Source organism: Petaurus breviceps, unplaced genomic scaffold (assembly GCF_028583685.1).
Source record: "Petaurus breviceps papuanus isolate PSGF00001 unplaced genomic scaffold, PetGlider_PUasm1.0 582, whole genome shotgun sequence".
Taxonomy (NCBI): Eukaryota; Metazoa; Chordata; class Mammalia; order Diprotodontia; family Petauridae; genus Petaurus; species Petaurus breviceps.
This window is the reverse complement of record NW_027186390.1, coordinates 7,164,371-7,184,448: the sequence shown is the minus strand read 5'-3', so window position 1 is coordinate 7,184,448 and position 20,078 is coordinate 7,164,371.

Sequence of the window (20,078 nt, the reverse complement as noted above, 5' to 3'; positions counted from 1 at the left end):
CCAAAAAAAAACCCAAACCAAAATGAAACAAGCCATATAATAGTTTTCTATGTGAAAGAATATAGAGAAGGAAGAAGGACAGGGTTAATCTTCACCTTTCAGAATGACTGATTCCCAGATCTTAATGACATGGTCCACATGGTTGGCGATACCATATCTTTTCAGTTCATAGTGGGACTCCTAAGATAAAGCAGTGATATTGAGTAGGAATAGCACCAGGACCTTCAGGGTTAGAATGGAGATGATAATATTTCCTGCACAGTCACTGATCCTCATCATTGATCTGGGTCATCTGTAGTAAGGTAGCTAAGATGTCATTACCTTTTTGCATGCAACTTATTCTAATGCCAAGGTCAATAATTAGGAGCCTCGATGGCAGAGGTAAAGAAGAAGCATATTCCAGGCATAGAGAGCAGCTTATGAAAAGGCTTGGAGATAGAAGAAAGATATTATATAAAAGGAAAATCAGCTTCTTGCCAGATTGGCTGAATTATAGAGAGCATGAAAGGGAGTAATGTATAAGCCTGGAAAAGAAGGTTGGATTCTGATTGTAAAGGAATCTTGTGGTAGAACCACAGTCTTCTGGGGCTACTAATCACAGGCTGGGCTAATTTTCCCCTAGAAGGCAGAGAACCCATTCCTAAGTATTGATTCATTTAGGTGACTAGGGCTCCAATACTAACTCAGCTTTCTAGTTGACAAAGGCATAATAATTTCAACCCAGAAGGAATCAGAACCCCTTAAAATTGATTGATGGCTTACTATTATACAAGTCAAAATATCCTTATGATCAGAATTGTTTATGCATGGAGATAAAAGGGCTATGTCTATCATAAACAATAATATATAAATCTTTGTTGAATATCCTTTCCATACTACTGTTAAGTAAATTTCCCTGTTGACTGTTTTTAAAGGTCATTTCATCAGTAGCCCTTTACAGAATATAATTTTTATTACATTGTGGTTCATAAAACAGGCACTTAATTTTTCTGTATTTGCTTGTGATATTTTTATGTCCTAGAACAGTCAATTTTTGTGAAGGTGCCATGCACATGTGATATACACACATATGTATATACCTTTATATTCCCATTCAATATTCTCTAGAGATTTATTATATCTACCTTAAAAAAATCTGTTTAGATCTTTTACCTCTTTTTTGCTTAGATTTATCTAAGTCGAGAGGGAAAAATTGAAATCTTCCACTAATATAGTTTTACTATCAATTTCTCCCTGTAACCCATTTAACTTTTCCTTTAAAGTTTTTAATACTATATTGTTTGGTGTATGTATTTTTAGAATTACTATTAATTAATTTTCTATAGCACCTTTTAGCAAAATGTAATTTACCTGTTTATCTCTTTTAATTATTTCCAATTTGGCTGTTGCTTTGTCTGAAATAATATCTATTACCCCTGCTTATTTTGCTTCAGCTAAAACATAATAGGTTTTGCTCTAGCCCTTTATTTTGACTTTGTTTACATCTTTCTGCTTCAACCAGCATTTTTCTGGGTTCTGCTCTCTAATTCATTCTATTATCCTCTTCCATTTTACAGATGAATTCATCCCATTCACATTTACAGTTATGACTGCTAATTGTATATTTCCCTCCTCCCTGTTCTCATATTTTTCCTTCTCTTTGTTTCCTTCCCCTCTTTAAGAGTTTGTTTTGCTTAGGACTAATCCTTCCCTTAATCTGCCTTCCATTTTATCACAAAACTTTTCCCTTCTCCCCTTTCCCTCCTGTTTTCCTATTGAGTGAAATATATTCATGTAATAAACTGTGCACATGTGTATATTTTTATCTTCTTTGACTATTTCAGATGAGAGTGATGTTCAAGTGTTGCTCATTCACCCCTACTCCTTCTTCCTTGTTTGTGTAGGCTTCTACTTATACACCCCAATTATATGAGATCATATACCCCATCCTTCTTCTCCCTTCCCTATCTATTATACTTGCCTTCTCTTTCCATTCTTATTTTAAGACCATCAAATAGTTTGGCATATATGAAATCTTTATTTCTGTCTTTAACCTCCTCGGGTTGTATGCCTAATAGTGAGTCAAAGGGTGCATGTGTCACTTACAGTGTGCTTCTATCAGGCATACAAGTAAAGTTATTAAAGTTTAAAGCTGCACAAGGACTTTATAGATACCTAAATATCATCTCCCTGGTCCTGCTTGTTGTTGTTGTTCAACTATTTTCAGTCATGTCCAACTCTTCACGACTTCATTTGGGGTGTTCTTAGCCAAGATCCTGGAGTGGTTTGCCATTTCCTCCTCCAGCTTATTTTACAGATGAAGAAACTGAGGCAAACAAGATTAAGTGACTTGCCCAGGGTCATACAGTTAGTGTCTGAATCCAGATTACTAGCACTCTATCCACTATATCACTTTCCTGCCCCCTCATTTTATATCAGTTCATATTGGTGTTCTGACATTTCTTTGAATTCTTCATAGTCATCCTTTTATACTGTACAGCAGTGTTCCATTACATTCACATGGCATTGTTCAGCTGTTATCCAATCTTTTGGTATCCACCATATTTCTAGTTCTTTACTATGCTAGAAAAGAGAGGCTATGAATATTTGGACATACAGGAAATGTTTCTTTCTGTTTTTTTACTTCTTTTTTGGGTATGTGCCTAATAGTGTGATGATTGAATGAAAGGATATGAATAGTTTCATCACTTTTCTCAGATGATTCCAAATTGTTTTTTCAAAACCAATGTTCAGCTCTAATATTACATATTAGTGTGTCTGTCTTCCCACAACCCTTATGACCTTTCCCATATTTTATCATCTTTGCCACTTGGGTGGGGTGAGATGACTCTTCAGAATTTTAAAACTTGTATTCCTCTTATTAGTTATAGGAAGTTTTTAATACAGTCATTTATAATTCTTTGAAAAACCTTTTGTGTTCTTTGACTACTAGTCTACTGAGGAATGTCCCTTGGTCTTATAACCTTATGTTAGTTCTTTACATATTTTTATATCAGGCTTTTATCAATGATATTTGATGAAAAAATATTTTTATTTGACAGTTTCTCTTATTCTAGTTACATTGATTTTGTTCATGCCAAAGTTTTTAAATTTTATGTATTTAATATTTTCTATATTATCTTTTGTAGGTTGCCTTATTTGGTTAAGAATTCTCCACCTAGAAATAGATATGAGGTACCTTCTTTTATTTCCCCATAATATTTTTTAACATGAAAATCAATTATCAATTTGAAACTTATTGTGCTATGACAAATTCCAGGTCTTTTTCATACAGACTCATCAGCGATGCCTTACCTACCTTATACCTGTGAAGTTGAGTTTTTGAAACAAAGTATAAGACTGTTAATTAATTTTTTAAAATTTAATTTTATTTGATTTAGCTCACTGTTCTAGTCTGTCAAGATCTTTCTGAATCCTGATTCTGTTAACTTGTATATTTTATATATTTCCCAGTTTTGTGCCATGTGCTAATTTGATATGTAGGCCATTTTGCTCTTATGTAAGTCACTAGTAAAAAATGTTAAACAGCACAGGGCCAAGCATTCAACTACAGATATCCTATCAAGATGATGTCTAACCACTAATATCAATTACTCATTAGACCTAGTCTTCAACCAAAATCCAACTCGCTGTCCTATCACTAGACCATCCCTCTTCATTTTCTTTTTTTTTCAAACAAGACTAGCATGAGAGATGTTATCAAATACTTTGTTAGAGTCTAGGTTAACTACATTTACATTATTTCCCTAATCTATCATGACAGAACTTCCATCAAAAAGTGAAATAATGTTGGTGTGACATGACTTTTTTTTGATGAAGCCATATAATTTCCTTGTGATCACTGTAGCCTTTTCTAGATGTTCACTAACCATTCCTTTGGTAACACTCTAGAATAGTGTCAGCAATTAAAGTAAAGTTCATTGACCTATCATTTGTAAGCATCTTTGTCTTTCCTTTTTTGAACATTGGGACAATCTTTTTTTTTTTAAAGTCCAGTTCCAAAGTACCTTTTCCATTCTCCATAATCTTTCCGTCACTCTTGGTACTCGCTCAGCTACCATATCTTCTAGTTCTTTTGGTAGCTGAAGATAATGCAACTGAAGCATTCATGCTATTTATTTTGCTGTGTGTCCAGAAATCATTTCTTTCCTCATGTCACCAACTTATCTTTCTCCTCCTCCAACTCAAGGACCTCATTCTTAGTTCTTTCACTTTATTTTTTCTTCTTCAGGCTTTTTGCTTGTCTATCCTCTTTCAGCCCTAGTTATGATTCTACTATTTGGCCCTAGTGCTTCTCCCCCTTCAATTTGTCTTCACGTTTTCCTAAATTTGTCCTCCCCTCATTCAATCTCTGGCCTGATCACAATTCTGAAACTCTTAAAATCATTTTCAAAATTCATTCTTCTATTTCAACTTAAACCCTTCTCTTTTTCTTGCCCCTTTCTCCCATACAGTCTTTTTCTCTTTAATCACTCTGATACGTTGATCTTGGGAACATCAATTATTTGGACAAATTTCTAAAGGTTCCTAGTAAAGACCACTTATTGATTTGTTTCTAATAATTGCTGGCAATAAACAATATACTGCCTGTCCAAAGATAGGCCATTCCCCGATATGGTCCATATTCCTTTTTGGTAAACACACACACACACATATACACATGGCTATATACTGAAATGACACCTCAGGTTCTATATAAGCCCAATTTTAAGGACAGTCAAGGAGAAGTGCAGACCAATCCTATAATTGCTTATTTACTCTATATGGGCACTCTCTCTACAGATACATATTGCAAACCCTCCATACCTTAGTAGCTGGTTTAACTAGTTGCTGAGTTACTATTCTTTGTCCTCTCCCCTCCTTTTCCCTCTCTTCCCCTCTCCCTCTTCCTTCCCATCTCCCTCTCCTTTTTCTCTCCCCATTCATCATCCTAGGGGTGAACCTCGAAAAATTTAGAATTTAGTTAGATTGGAGCTCAGAAGCCAGAAACTGTCCAAGTTTTCACTCTTCAGTCAGCCTTCAAGAACTTAGGTTCATCCACAATACAACGAGACACTGAAATAGAATTTTAGTGAAGGATTAAGGCCAATTCAAAGAAATACATGTACATTTCCTCTCCATAGCTATTTGCAATTAGCTTTTGGGAGATTGTAATTATAGGCTAGTTGTATTCTTTCTGGGTGCTAAAATTGATTTCCTGGATAATTTATTTTGCAGGAGACAAAAACCACTAATTGTACACCTAAACAAAATTGACTGTGAACAATTCGAGTAACTTTTATTGTACCTTGGATAATAATTTATTGATGCAAATAAAACTCTTTAATTAAATCTGGCACAGCCAGGCCTGTGGAGGCCCCCCATACAACATGCATCCTGCCACATAGCTTTAGTGATTATTTTTAATTTTAGAACAATGCCTTGCTATTCTTAGACAGAATTGTATATTTATTAAGGACTGCAGAGCTAGTGAATTGCTTCAGTTCAGTAGTTCCTTGCATCCCAGGTGGATTTAGGATGTATTTTCTCTGAAGAGGTGCTATTAATTTATAAATTCTAATTAAATACAACCAAGATTGAAATCCAGTGTTACTATTCTGGAAACTGATCTCTTAATTCAGGAACTTTTAAAACTGCCTCTCAGAAAGGGAGGAAATGGATAGAAAGTGAGATAGACATACTTTCATTCATCCTAATCAATGTCTTAGGAATTTGATCAAAGGGAATCTATATAAAGAGAAAAAAGGTTGTAGCACAGTTCAGTAGATTTACTCAGGAAGAGAAAAACAAGTTTAATGAACAGCTAACTGACTGTAGCTAAGACTTGTTGCTTGGATTTCGATCAGCCTTTCATTCCCATTAATCAGGGGACCTAGCTGCATAAAAATTATTAGCAGCCTGAAAGTAGAGAAAGGGAACAGTGTGGAAATTCTCTTTTTCTACTAAGCATAGGATAAGTGAGAACAGGCTTACCTTGCAGTAGGAAGGATTTAGGGCAAATTTCCTGAATATCAGGCTTGTGAAGTACTGCAATGAGTTTTCAGGGAAAATGATGATTTCCTCTGTTGAAGAATTGTAATAAAATAGTAGATTGCTGTTTGTTGGATTGCTCAAAATTAGGTCTTCCTCCAGGAAGGGTATGGCTTACACTCCACCCTGACCTCTGGCTCTAAAGTTAAGCTCTGTGGGATCACCCAGGCTCAACGATGTATCTCTAGCCATTATTCTTTGAAAGAAAATATTATAATGGCAGACATGTTCATGCTGCCATCCATTTTTAGAGTCTGAAAGGATCTTATAAATCAAGTCCAATTCCACTTTACAGATGAGAAAACTAAGAGCCAGGGAAACTGGGTGACCCCCTCCCCCATCCCAGCCTCACTGGTAATAAATGACAGAAATAGAATTTGAACCAGGTCCTCTGATTTCAGATCCAATAATTTTCCAATGAACTATAGTTATCCCTTCCACATCACTGGGATTCAGGGTGTGGCACCTCAAGATTTGGAAAATCTACATAAAATTTTTTGGCTCTCAATACCAGAGAAGAAGTTTGAATTATTATGGTATTAAAAGATAAAATATGTTGATATTATTCAATAGTACACACATGTTTTATGCATTTCTGAGTTTCTAAACTTTTCCTGTGTCATTGTTGACCTTCTTGTGCTATCTGTGGCTTCTGCAAAATTCCCCCCAAATTCCCATTTAATTTTTTATGCCGACCTACAATATATCAAAATTGAGATGGAGAAAGTTGTGATGTGAAAGGGATAACTGTACTTCTCATTGACTCTGTCAGCTGCATAACATAAACAGGGTCTTTTACTTATAAATAAGATTCATTTACATTTTAAAAGCTTTTATTCAGTATTTTCCAGGTGCCAGGCACTATCTTAGTTGATGGGCACACAAGGTAAAAAAAAAAGAAAATGATAGAATTCAGAGTGAGAAGCAACTAAATTGACACTGGTGTGTAGGGCAAGCGATGGGAATGAATATTTACATAGCACCTACTATGTACGAAGTGCTTTTTTGCAAATATCTCATTTGATCTTCACAGCAGTCCTGTGAAGTTGATGTTGTATTATCCCCATTTTACAGGTTAGGAAACTAAGGTAAAAAAGAATTAAGTAGCTTGCCTAGATCACACAACTGGCAAGTGTCTGTGACTGGATTTAAACTCAGGTCTCCCTGATTCCAGATGCAGTACTCTATTCACTAGGATATCAGCTGCCCCTGGCAAGGGCCTCTGATATCTTCTGAATGCAACTAGTCTATTACAGACTCATCAGCTCCAGCAAGGAGACGCCTGCTTCCATCACTGATGTTTTTAAGTCTATCACCTCTCCTCTGCAGCTGTACCACTTCCTGTCACTGCCCCCCAAGTCAGGTCTTTACTATTTTTCAGCAGGCACATAGAGTGAAGGAGTATCACATAGAGATAGGGGAAGGAAGACTCAGACATTATAGGGTTTACTCAGTTCCCTCTAACTACAAATCCAGTGAGCACTCTTTCCATTGCTGTTGCTACACCTGATGAACAAAGGGTCTATGGTCTCCCTGTGGCTTTTGCTGTTGCCTTTTGGGCTCAGGTTTGCATGGCTAACACTCCAGGGGCTATTCTTTTCTCCTAAGTACTTGGCCTGGAATTAGGGAAGCTGCCCCAGGTGAATGGTGGCTTGGTTATGGGCTCATGGTCCACAGACATGAATAAAATGTCTTCTCCCCATGACCCGATATATACCTGAGCAAAACCCAAGGGGGAGATAGGTTTCTCTCTGTGTATTTTTACAGCTTTCCTTCTAAAGTCCTCCCCATGTCATAAAAATGTGCAGAGGTTGTTTTTTGTTTTTTTTTGTTCTACAGCCAATGCTGTGGCATGGACTTGATACTTACTGTACTTCAGAGAATTTCATTCGTGCCTACTCCTAAATCTCCACAATTTGAGAACAGGGTAGACCCAGGCCCAGAGTGTGTTAAATGCTCACTTTATGGATATCCAAGGAGTACATACTAGCCAGGAAAGGAAAGAAAGCCATTACCTCTGTTAATGGATGTTATAGGAAGTTTCTACTAAATATTGCATAAAATAAACTTAAAACAATTCTCCGTGCTGGGTTTATGATTCAGTCTATGGCTCCCACAAGAGAATAAATGATAATGGGGAAAGAAATATTTACCAAGCCAAAAGTAGGAGTCATTTATTTTAGTCATTAACTGTGAAACTGGTAACAGTAACGGCAGCATTATTATGCCAAGGAATTTCATTTCTTAAAATACATAAAGATCACACACATAATTTGAAGGTTTTACTTTTAACTTTTTATTTGAAAGCCAAAGATTATTGAAATGATCCTAAATAGTTTGTGGTTTCAGTTAGACAAGCCTTAGAAAACTAGTTTAAGAACATCTGTGGCTTAGGAATATTAGGGGCTAGGTCAAATCCAAGGAATGTCAGAGTGAGAAGGAGGCTCAGAGACCTTAGAATCATAGATTTAAAACTGGAATAGACTTTAGAGACAATAGAGTCCAAGCCTCCACCTTTAGAGTTGAGAAAACTGAGGGAACAGAGAGATTAAGTGATTTTCACAGAGACAAACAACTAGTAAACTGAATCTGAGGAAGGATTTGAACCAAAGTCTTCCTGACTACAAGTCCAATACCTCCTTGTCTACAGTTGACCCTTGCTGAAAGAAAAACTATTAAAGGAAGACTATGAGAAAGACATGAAGTGGGTAGGTGGTGTAGCGGATAGAGTATTGGGCCTGGAGTCAAAAAGACTCATCTTTTTGAGTTCAAATATGACTTCAGTCAGTTGTTTGACCCTTGTCATAACCCTGTTTGCCTTAGTTTCCTTATCTGTAAAATGAGCAGAAAATGGCAGAGCACTCTAGTATCTTTGCCAAGAAAACCCCCAAAACAAATGGAGTCATGACATGACAGTCAGACATAACTGAAATAACTGAACAACAATGAATGAGAAAGACAATTCCCAAAGCAAAAACAGGAAATTGAAAGGGTGTCCAAATTTCAAAATTCTTAGCTTCTATTGGTATCCCTATCTGTAATTCTCCTTCTGGTCTTTCCTTCCTATTCAGATACTTCCCTTCCTCCAAGGCCTAACTCATCCCTTTTGCTCTATGAATCCTTTCCTGAAGTACATACTTTCAGAAGTACATACTGAAATCTCCATTGTCTATACTACAAAATCTAGAATTTGACCAGAATTTCAGAATCTCACAATTGAAAGGGACCTCAAGTCATCTCATTCAGCTAATACTTTAACTGGAATCTTCTCTCTGATATCTTATGAGGGGTCATCCAGCCTCTATATTAAACTCTTGTTGATGGGGAGGCCATAACTTCCCAAGGCATCCCATCTCACTTTGAGGCAGCTTGTAGGAGAAAGAATGCTGGATTTGGACTCAAGTAAACATGGGTTAAAATCCTGCTTTTGATGCATTCTGCCTGGACACATCTAGGTCACAGTACCCTCAGCTGTAAACTGGAGATAGTCATCTGTACTACCTATTCCACAGTTTTGTTATGAGGTTTAAATGAGTACTACAAATATATATGTATATGTTTATGTATGTGTATGTATGTATGTATGTATATATATGTAAAGTACTTTGGAAAACTTAAAGTGATCTATGAATATAAACTATTATTATTATTTCAGAAATTTTTATATCAAGGTGAACTTTCATTCATTGCTCTCACCTTTCCCTTGAAGGTGAAATAGTCCAAATCGAATCCCTCTTCCATATGACCCTTCAAATACTTGAAGACAGCTATCATGTCCACCTTGAGTCTTTTCTTTTCTAGGTCAAAATACATCCAACTTCTTCAAATGATTCTTGGATGCCATGTACTGTCTTATGCTATTCTTCTGCATTGATCTTATCTCTTTCTCTGTAGATGAATTGTTAGACCTTTCAGGGTAGAGGTTGGTGTGTGTGTATTTGTATATCCAGTAGCACCTGGCATGGTGTGGAACATATTGTAAATGTTCAACAAATGTTTGCTAAATTTATCTTAAAATCTAAATATTTCCTTGACCGTTTCCCACCATAACCCAGCTGTGACACATCTGTTTTCTTAGAGATCACCTGGTATAAAAGTCACTGCCATCAGGAACTGTTCCTGGAGAGGGCAATCTTGCTTTCAAATTTTGGATATCCTTCAGTTTGGGTGGTGGGGGTGGGTGGTACTTCAGGTGCCTTAAGGTGTACCAATATCAATAGTGAGTACCAAATCAAGTTATCCCAATCCTACCCTGTCTTAATGGTGCCCTCAATTTGAAATCCGGGAACCACAAAGCTCTGTGATGTTTGGGCAGCAGTCTCACTGTACAAAACAATGAGGTGATAATCAGCAATCAGACTTCACTGGCTAACTCAGATACTGATTAAAAGGCAACAGCACAAAAGTGGGAGGAGGACAGGAAGGGTCTGCAGGAAATGGGAAGGCCTGGGACAGAACCGTTGAGATGGTGTGACTGTGCAACAGTCCACTCAGAGGTGATGCTATTACCACCTGCGTTCCCTCCCATCTATGATAGGCTGATTGCTGCTATGAAAAGTTCATATTTATTTGGAGTTTTTCATATACTTAAGTACTATTTACTAAGTTCCGACTCTGTGCACTGCACCATTCTAGTGCCTTGGAGGATATCAAGTGAAAAAGTGTAACACACCATCCTTGCCCTCAAGGAACTTGGTCCAATGAGGAAGATTTGAGCCATATGTATAAAGGCAAGTGATCCCAGAGATGACATGAAGAGGTATTTGAAAAGTAACAAATAATAATCCTTACTGTTCTTTTGTAGTCTAGTTCTGTATCTTCAGCTGCCTACTGGACATGTTCATTTGTTTGACATTTAACTCATATTTTTATTGGATTATATCCATCTTTCAAACAGCCTCATTTCTGTTAAGGATCCTGCCATCTTTCTAGTCATCCAGGTTTGTAATACATCAGCCATCCTTGACTCTTCTTGTCTCTCCCCCATCCTATCAGCTTCCAAGTCTCGCCAATTCTATCTTCATGACATCTCTTGTGTTGTTCCCCATCTCTTCATTTATATCGCTAATTTCAAGTCCTCATCATCTCGTACCTGGGATATTGAAATAGCCTCCTAATATGTCTCCTTGCTCCCAATCTTCCCCTTCTCCAACCCATCCCCCACATAGCTGCTAAGGCAATGTTCCTAAATGAAGATCTGAAAATATCAGCTCCTACTCAAAAATCTTCGATAGTAATAGGGAGCCTCTTGTCCCTTGGATAAAAGAGTGAGAGCTCGTGGGACATTAAAAATCATCTATAGGTTGAATCCCACCTACCTTCTTAGACTTGTTTCAAATTATTCCCCTTCTTGAGCTTTCATTTCAGCCTGCTAGCTGCTTCTCATGCAGGACCTTCCATGACCTTCCATGACTTTTCCCTGTTGGTCTCTAGTGCTTGGAATTCACTCCCTCCTTATCTATTCCTCTAGAATCTCTAGCTTTCTTCAAACCAAAGTTCAAACCAAAACTCTTAGATGAGCTTTTTACTGTTTCCTCCCCCAAACTCACCTTTTAAAGTCTTTTTCCCCAATGAAATGACTCTGAATAATTTTACACATGCTTTGGATTGGCTTCTTGGTGGAAATATTGAATTTTCCCTGTAGAATGTAGGTTCCTTGGGGGTAGGGATTTTTTGTTGTCATATCTTTATATACCCCAGCTAGGTGGCACTGTGTACAGAGTGCTGGGCCTGGAGTCAGAAAGAACAGAGTTCAACTCTAGCTTCAGACACTGTAAAATCCTAGGCAGGTCATGTAACTTCTGTCCTCCTCAGTTTCCTCCACTGTAAAGTAGGGACAATAATAGCACCCACATCCCAGAGTTGTTTTGAGGATGAAATGAAATAATATTTGTAAAGCACTTGACACAGTAGGTGCTTAATAAATGCATGTTTCCCTCCTATCTCTTAGCATAATGTCATAATGTCTTGTGCATAGTTGGGAATTTAATGAATATTTCTTGAGTTGAAATATTGCTTTGATATATTGTAGAAGCAGCATGGTATAAAGAATAGGGAACTGGCCTTGGGGACCAGAAGCCCAGGGTTTAAGTCTAGCCCCTAATAATGGCTAGCTACATAATTCTAGGTAAATCATTGAACATGTCAAAGTCTCAAGTAAATCACTACAACTTATTTGCTAAGCCATAGGTGGGTTGAGCTCATTCGTGTAGAGTTTGGAGGTAGAGAGAAGCTTATCAGAAGAAAATGTTTCCATAGCAAGAATTTCCCAAACCGACAAAATTACCAGCATCCTTTCTGTTGTTCCATATGGTATCTTTCCTCCGTTAGAATATAAAGTCCTTGAAGGCAGGGATTATCTTTCTTGCTTGCATTAGTATTCAAAGTGCTTAGTACTATGACAGATATATATATATATATATATATATATATTAAAGGGCTTAATAAGAGTTCTTTCCTTCTTTCTCTCCCTCCCTGTTTCCTTCCTTCCTTCCTTCCTTCCTTCCTTCCTTCCTTCCTTCCTTCCTTCCTTCCTTCCTCCCTCTTTTCCTCTCTTCCTTCCCCTCTCCCCCCGCCCCTCTTGTCTGGTAGAGAGTGCCCCAAATTGATAAAATAATAGATCCTCTTATATTTCCTCTCTAGTATGTGAAGTGACAAGATTCTCTAGGTGGATTGCTTTCTCTTCTTTTCCAATTGTCAATCAATGAGTATTTATTAAGCGCCAACTGTATGCCAGATAATTTGCTAGGCACTGAGAGCTATAAAAACAAAAACTAAACTGACCATGTCCTCAAAAAGTTTACCTTATATAGGGTAAGCAAAAATGCAAGGTCATTTTTGCTTGTCAACAGAGTTTTATGCCTACTCTGGTCCAATCTATCTATACATACATATATACACACTTATGTGTGTGTGTCTTTGTATGTGAATAAGTATAATTTTTGTGACTAGCATTTCTTATAATTTAATCCTTGCAATTCCCTAGGGACAAGAGTGAGCATGCTGGGGAACAAGCAAAATGGATTATTTTAGTAAGCAGGCAAACCATCCCCATGGCCTCCTGAAGCTTCCTTCACCATTTCAGGTACTAACTGTCAGCCAGACCTGGACCAGGGAGCTGGGGGTTGATGCAGTGAAGCACCTTGTCCAGTTTGAAAATCAAGCAGTGTCAGAGCTGTTTGCCTCCCCTTTACTTCCTATCTGGCTCTAGACCATTCTCTTGTCTCTTCACTCTTTGCCCTTCTTGTATGAGAAATGCTTTCTGCTAGGATATTTTTCCCCCAAAAAGGTTGCATTTTGGTTTTCAAAATTAGGTGACCATAGCAAAATTTGCTAGTGGTTTATATGTCATTTAACCGTGTCTCACAAACTAGTTTTTTTCTAGCAATTTTCTAGTGAATGTGTTTATTATTTTAATATTATTTTAAATTTGATTTCCATTGATCTCCTAAAAAATATGATCATGAAATTATTGGATCCTATATTAGAGCTGGAAAGGATTGAGGTTTCTTGACTATTTTTCCTATATCTTTCTTTTCACTTCATCTCCTATCATTGATCCATAGCCCCTAGAGTAGGATCAGGGATCCTAAGTCAGGGAGACATGTTGACAAAGGAGAGTGTCAGGGGTGGGGGGAACTGGAAACAGAAATGCTTGCTCACCAACACACCTCCTTAAGGCTATAGCATTCCTTTAAATGTTGTCAGTTCCTAGAACCATAGATTTAGAGTTGAAAAAGGACCTTAGAGGCCATCCTGTCCAATCTCCTCATTTTACAGATGAGGGAAAGAAGCCCAGGGAAAACAGACCGATTTGCCGGGAGCCCCAGGGGTGCTATTAAATGGCAGAGTTGGGGTTTGACCTCAGGTCCTCTGACTACCAAATCGCTTCAGCTGAATCCTGAAGCAAAAGGCTGGAAACCCAGACCTAATGCTTACTGACAATCCATGATCTATTTTATTCTGGTTCTCCTCAGGACACTGCTATGAGGGTAAAGAGTGGGAAAAGGGGGCCTGGGGAAGAGACCTCACAGAAACCCATAAACTAAGTGTTGGGATCTCTCCATGGAGTCCTTTCACCTTGAGTTTACAAGGGAGATGAAAAGTCCCAGAACTTCTCCAGGATCAGGGTGGGGATTAAATAATAGTTCCTATTTCTCCCTATTTAAGGGCAGAGCCCTCTGGAGCTGCATATATTGTGAATGCTAAGTCAGGTTGGCCAGGGTGTTACATACTCTCTTCCATCTGATCCTCCTCCTGACAAATTTCATGAAAAAAAAAATCCTATTGATCTTTACAACACAATTGAAACCTGTGATTTTGGGGGCGGGGAAAAGGGTTGTGGGGGTATCCAGAAAGGTGGGATGGGTGATGAAGGGCTGAAAGATGAGCAGAAGTGTCATAATAAGAAATGCTGTAGTTTACAGTTGGTGGATTTATGTGAAGTTTCTCTTCTCCATGTTCACACCTCAAACAAATTGATTTGATACAACCCAGCCCCAGCCATCCACCTCACTTCAACTTCGGTTACCTAGGAAACCGGGGTATACTGCTGGGACGAGCTGCCGGCTCTCCGTTCCTGCTAAAGCTATTAAAACACATCAGCTCTAGCTCCGAGAAGAGCCGAACATGGACAATTTCAACTTCCAGCCGGGTTTTTATTTATTTATTTTACTGCCACAGAGCAAAATGAATTATTGAACCTTTCAGAGTATTGATTGGAGTTACTTTTCCTGGAAGACCTCGATGTCTTTTGTTGTGGATAGCTCGCCACCAGAGGAAGCCAGGCAATTCTAATCCTTTGTTCTGCAGGGGCTTGGGCTCTGTGCTGTGGTGAGGCCTGAAGCCTTTTGGAGTTTATGACTCGATGTCATACTGCCTGTGACTAATTCATATGCACATTTCCCCCCAAAAAGAACAGAAATAGTCATTTTGAAGAGGTGGTGAATAGATTTCGGTTACAGTTGTCAGATTCAAAATCTGCTCTTTAAGGATTATCCTGAGTAATAATTAATTATGATCTGGCTGTTAGTATATTTCAATTAGATCTTGCTTTAGGTCCAATCCAGGAAGGATTCCAGATATCCAGAAGGATAGCCAAGATCAATCTCTCTCTCTCTCTCTCTCTCTCTTTCTCTCTCTCTCTTTCTCTAATGATCATAGATGGCATATATGGGATGCTGTAATAATATAGTCTGGGCAGCATCCAAACCAGTTTAGGCCTTTGTTTACAGGGGGTTCAGTTTGAACATGGCTGTCTGCTGTGATTGGCATGGAAGCAGGAGGAGACTTCTGGGGGAGGTTGGGAGGAAGAAGGGCATAATCATGAGCCAAATCAGAATGGAAATTACCAAAGGGAGTAATCAGTGGAGTGGGGACAGAGTAAGACATTTGACATTGCAGGAAAAAAATTAACAGTAGAGTCAAGAGTCAAAATAGAGCTTGGTGTTGAAGATGAAAGTGGCAGGACCAGCATTGTGGGTAATTGTGCAATAGCCCAATTGCACTGCTTATTTCTGAAGTGACTGGCCTAGATAGAGCTTTTATATGGAAGCTGCCCCCAATTCCCAAGTTCTTTCCAAGGAACTAGTAGTCTAGACCCATGCACCATGAAGTTGATGCACACATGCACATGTGTGTACACACATGCACACATAATATCTACACATGCATATGGTGATAAATAATTGCATGTGCACATACATATATATGTATGTGTGTATGTATATATGTACATATACAGACCATGAGGTCAAGACAAAGAGGAGGTAGTTATACATTTGTTGTTGTTGTTTAGCTGACTAGTTATGTCTTGACTCTTCATGACCCCATTTGAGTTTTTGTTGGCAAAGATACTGGAGTGGTTTTCTTTCTCCAGCTCATTTTACAGATAAGGAAACTGAGGCAAATAGGGTTAAGTGACCTGCCTAGGGTCACACAGCTAGTAAATGTCTGAGGCTGGATTTGATCTCAGGTCCTTCTGACTCCAGGGCAGGCACTCTATCTACAGGTGTACACATAGAGCCCATACATTACACACACACATGTACACACGCATACACAACACAATGCACATATACATGACATGTGCACATACACATGTGTATCTCTATTTCCTTCTCTTTATTTTGACTTCATGATGCATGGATTTATCTGATTTAGAGCCAAAAGGGAACTTAGGGGTCATCTATTTCAGATGATTCAGAAATATTAAGATGAAGAACCTGAGACCCAGGGGGTGTAAGTGACTTACCTAAGGTCACACAGATAGTAAATGAGAGAGGCAGAATGGGAGCCCATATCACGTATTTTCCTGTACCCAAGGTCACACAGGCAGTAAAAAGCAGGGCTTGGGTTTGAAACCAAGCATTTGATTTATGATGCTTGCAGGGGGGCTAAGTTTCTTACAACATTACACCAGGGAACCTGTTGTACTCTGTCGCTTTCTCTATCTCTGTTTCTCTCCCTCACTGTATAAATATATGTGTGTGCTTGTACAAACACACGAATACAAACACACACAAATACATACATATATGTATATACACATACATATATACATGAATATCGGCATTTTTGTCACGCAAACACATATGGTCACCTTGGCCATACTTCATTTTTATTTCATTCATTTTTGCTTCACTTATTGAAAGAAATATGATTCCCATTCATAAGGGCTGAAATGGCCTTCAGATTTCTGCTTGTAGTTTTCTTTTAATTTTTATGAAACTGTCGGGCAATGATTCACTGTCAAGAATTTAAAGCCTTTTATGAAATACAGAACAGGGACAATAACCCGGCCCCTTCGGCAGATTAAACCCCCCCCCCCCCAACAAAAACAAAAGCATCTCTTTCTCTCAAAGGTTCCCTGTTGCTTTCCACGATGGTTCACTTGATGGTAGTTAGCTATCTATAACCAGAATAAGTACAGGACTAACATTTTGGGCCAAATGTTTAATATTTAGTAACATTTTTACCTGGGGCAGCTGAGTAGTGCAGTGGAGAAGGGTGCTGGATCTAAAGTCAGGAAGACTCATCTTCCTGAGTTCAAATCTGGGCTCAGACACTGAGTAGCTGTGTGACCCTAGGCAAGTCACTTAACCCTGTTTGCCTCAGTTCCTCATTTATAAAATGAGCTAGAGAAAGAAACGGCAAACTACACCAGTATCTTTGCCAAGAAAATCCCAAGTGGGGTCATGAAGAGTTGGACATGACTAAAATGACTAAACAATAACAACATTCTTACCTACCACTCAATTTCTGTCAGGTGCCAGACTTAAGTGATTTTGCATTGATTATTGATCTCATGTATGAGGCCCTTTTTCTTTTTGTTTTTTTAATTAGACTTGTGATTTCATTGGTGTAAGAAACTTCTGGGTGAGGAAATTTCTTCTACTAATGTAGATTGAAATCTGTCCTATAACAGAGAGCTAGCCGGACACTGAGACGCTAAGTGTCTTGTCAAGGGCCATGTAGGAAGGAAACATTTATTAAGTGCTTACAAATAGGGAGGTAGTTGCTATTATTATTCTCATTTTATAATTGAGGAAACTGAGGTTGATACCAGGATCACACAACTAATAAGTCACACTGGATTTGAACTCTGGTCTTTCTGACTCTGGGCCCAACACTCTATCCACTGTGTGCTGCCTAGCTGCTTCCAGTCAATTCTAACTCAGAGGCTAGAACTCAGGTCTTTCTGACTACAGTGTCAGTTCTCTATCTAATAGGTCATAATAGAATCACATACTGTAAGAGCCAGATGTGTGTTACAGGTCTCTAGGTCACATTCCCTCATACTGTTAGTTAGCGCAGTAGATAGAACTCTGGATCTGAAATCAGGAAGTCATCAATTCAAATCTGACTTGAGAAAATAGCTAGTTGTATAAATATGACTGAAAATGATATCAAAGTTGTTGGACTTCTCAGATTATAAGGGCATAGCTTGGAGTATAGTGCTTAAGTAGTGACACTATGGTTTTGGAGGGAGTTGTCATTGTGAAAATTCTATTCTGTAGAAGGGGAGGGCAATGAATAAGCTAGGTAAACGAAAAGAGCACAGAACCAGTACTTAAGAACTCTAGAGGGGAAGGCATTTACAGTAGGAATTGGTACGGTGCCATCACTAAGGTAGGACAATCTGAGTTTTGCCTCAGAGCTACTAAACTTTAGAGGATACAGGCATGTAACATAACACAGTCTTTCTTCAGCAACATAAAGTCCAATATAGTAACTAATTCTTCTTCCACTCAATTTGACTTCAATTCTATTTTCCCCCAATATCATGAATTACAATGTGGATTTGAAGGATTATTACTTGCTGCTTTCCTCAACTATCAAAATTATTAGTTAAAACTCTGCAGCATGCAGGATATCTGGTGAGAGGGTTCTGGAAGGAAGGAAAAAGAGCAGGGACCTGAGAAGTCATGAAGGGAAGCAACAGATAGTGAGGGTCACAAATTTTGGTATCACCAATGATCAATGTGTGTGTTCAGTGTTCAGTGCCCACAGATCAATCCTATGAACATATGCTACTCCACAGCCTTCTCAACCTCCACCCCAAGAAATCCTCTGCATCTGATGGTGGTAGGATTCCAATACGAGGGGTCATAATGGGCCAATAATTCAGTCTGAGTCAATAATTTAATTATAAGTGAAACAGGTATGATATTGGGATAATTATTAATGAAGGCTGTGGCTGCAGTATACAATGCACTTAACTTATTAGGTCTAGGTCTGTGTTGTGTATCCCTTTTGATTATGAGAACTTAGAGAAGATTTAGAAGTGTTGTGGAGTTGGAAAAAAGGACATTTAAACTGGGATAATTTCCCTTGAAAAAATGACTTTGCTCATGTACTTGCCCACCCCCTAGCCTCAGAATGTTTTTCCCTCCATCCAGATCTCAGGGATCTTTCAAGCTTCATCTTCTCTATGGAGCTTTCTCAGATTTCTTTGATCTTCCTTCCTCTGAAATGAACCTTCAACTTGAGTCACATAATTCATCTCTCAATCCTACATAGCCATGTCATGTTTACTCTTGTTTCACATAAATTAATCTAATCTGCCCAGGTAGATTGTAAGCTCTTTGAGGGCAAGAACTATTTCTTTTTCTCTTTATCCCTAGCTTACTGTTGTTAGTTCAGTCGTTTTTCAGTCCTGTCTGACTTTGTGACCCCGTTTGGGGTTTTCTTGACAAAGATGCTGGAGTGGTTTGCCATTTCCTTTTCCAGCTGAATACAGAGCAGGTATAATAACTACCATATTGATATTAATATAGGTTCCACACCTCTTTCCCTTTTTTCTCTGGACCTCACCATCAGGGTGTGTATAATATTTGACCATGACCTGTAAACAGTTTTTAGTTTAATTCAACAAATATTCATTAAATTTAATATTTAATTTTAATTAGTTAATTAAAATATTTATTACATTTAATTCAATAAATATTTATTAAATGCTTACAGTATGTTAGGTGAAACAGTATGTTAGACAAAACAGTCTTTGTCCTAAGGAGTTTGCATTTGAATATATTGGGAAATATTACAGGGACAAAATTCAGTAAGCACAATGTACATCTAGGTGGCATCTGGCCTGGAGTCTGGAAGATCTGAGTTCAAAGGTGGCATCTGAAACTTATGAGTTGAATGACCTTGGGTAAGTAGCTTAACCTCTGCCTCAGTTTCCTCCACTGTAAAATGGGGATAATAGCGGTACCTGCTTACTGAGGTTGTTGTGAGGATCAAATTAGATAATATTTATGAAATGCTGAGCACAGTGCCTGGAACACAGTAGGTGCTATATAAATGCTTGTTCCCTTTCCCCTTCCATCTTCCCCCATCAATTGCACATATATAAAGTGATACAGAATAATTTTGAAAGAGAGAGAATACTAACATCAGGGAAATCCTCTTAAAGCTGCTGGCACCTGAGCTGTGCTTTGAAGGATTCTGGGAAGCAGATTAGAGTGGGGAGTGCATTCTTTTCATGGGGAACCATGAGATTGTTTATAGGGAAAAGCTAAAGGGACAGTTTGATTGGAAAGAAAAAT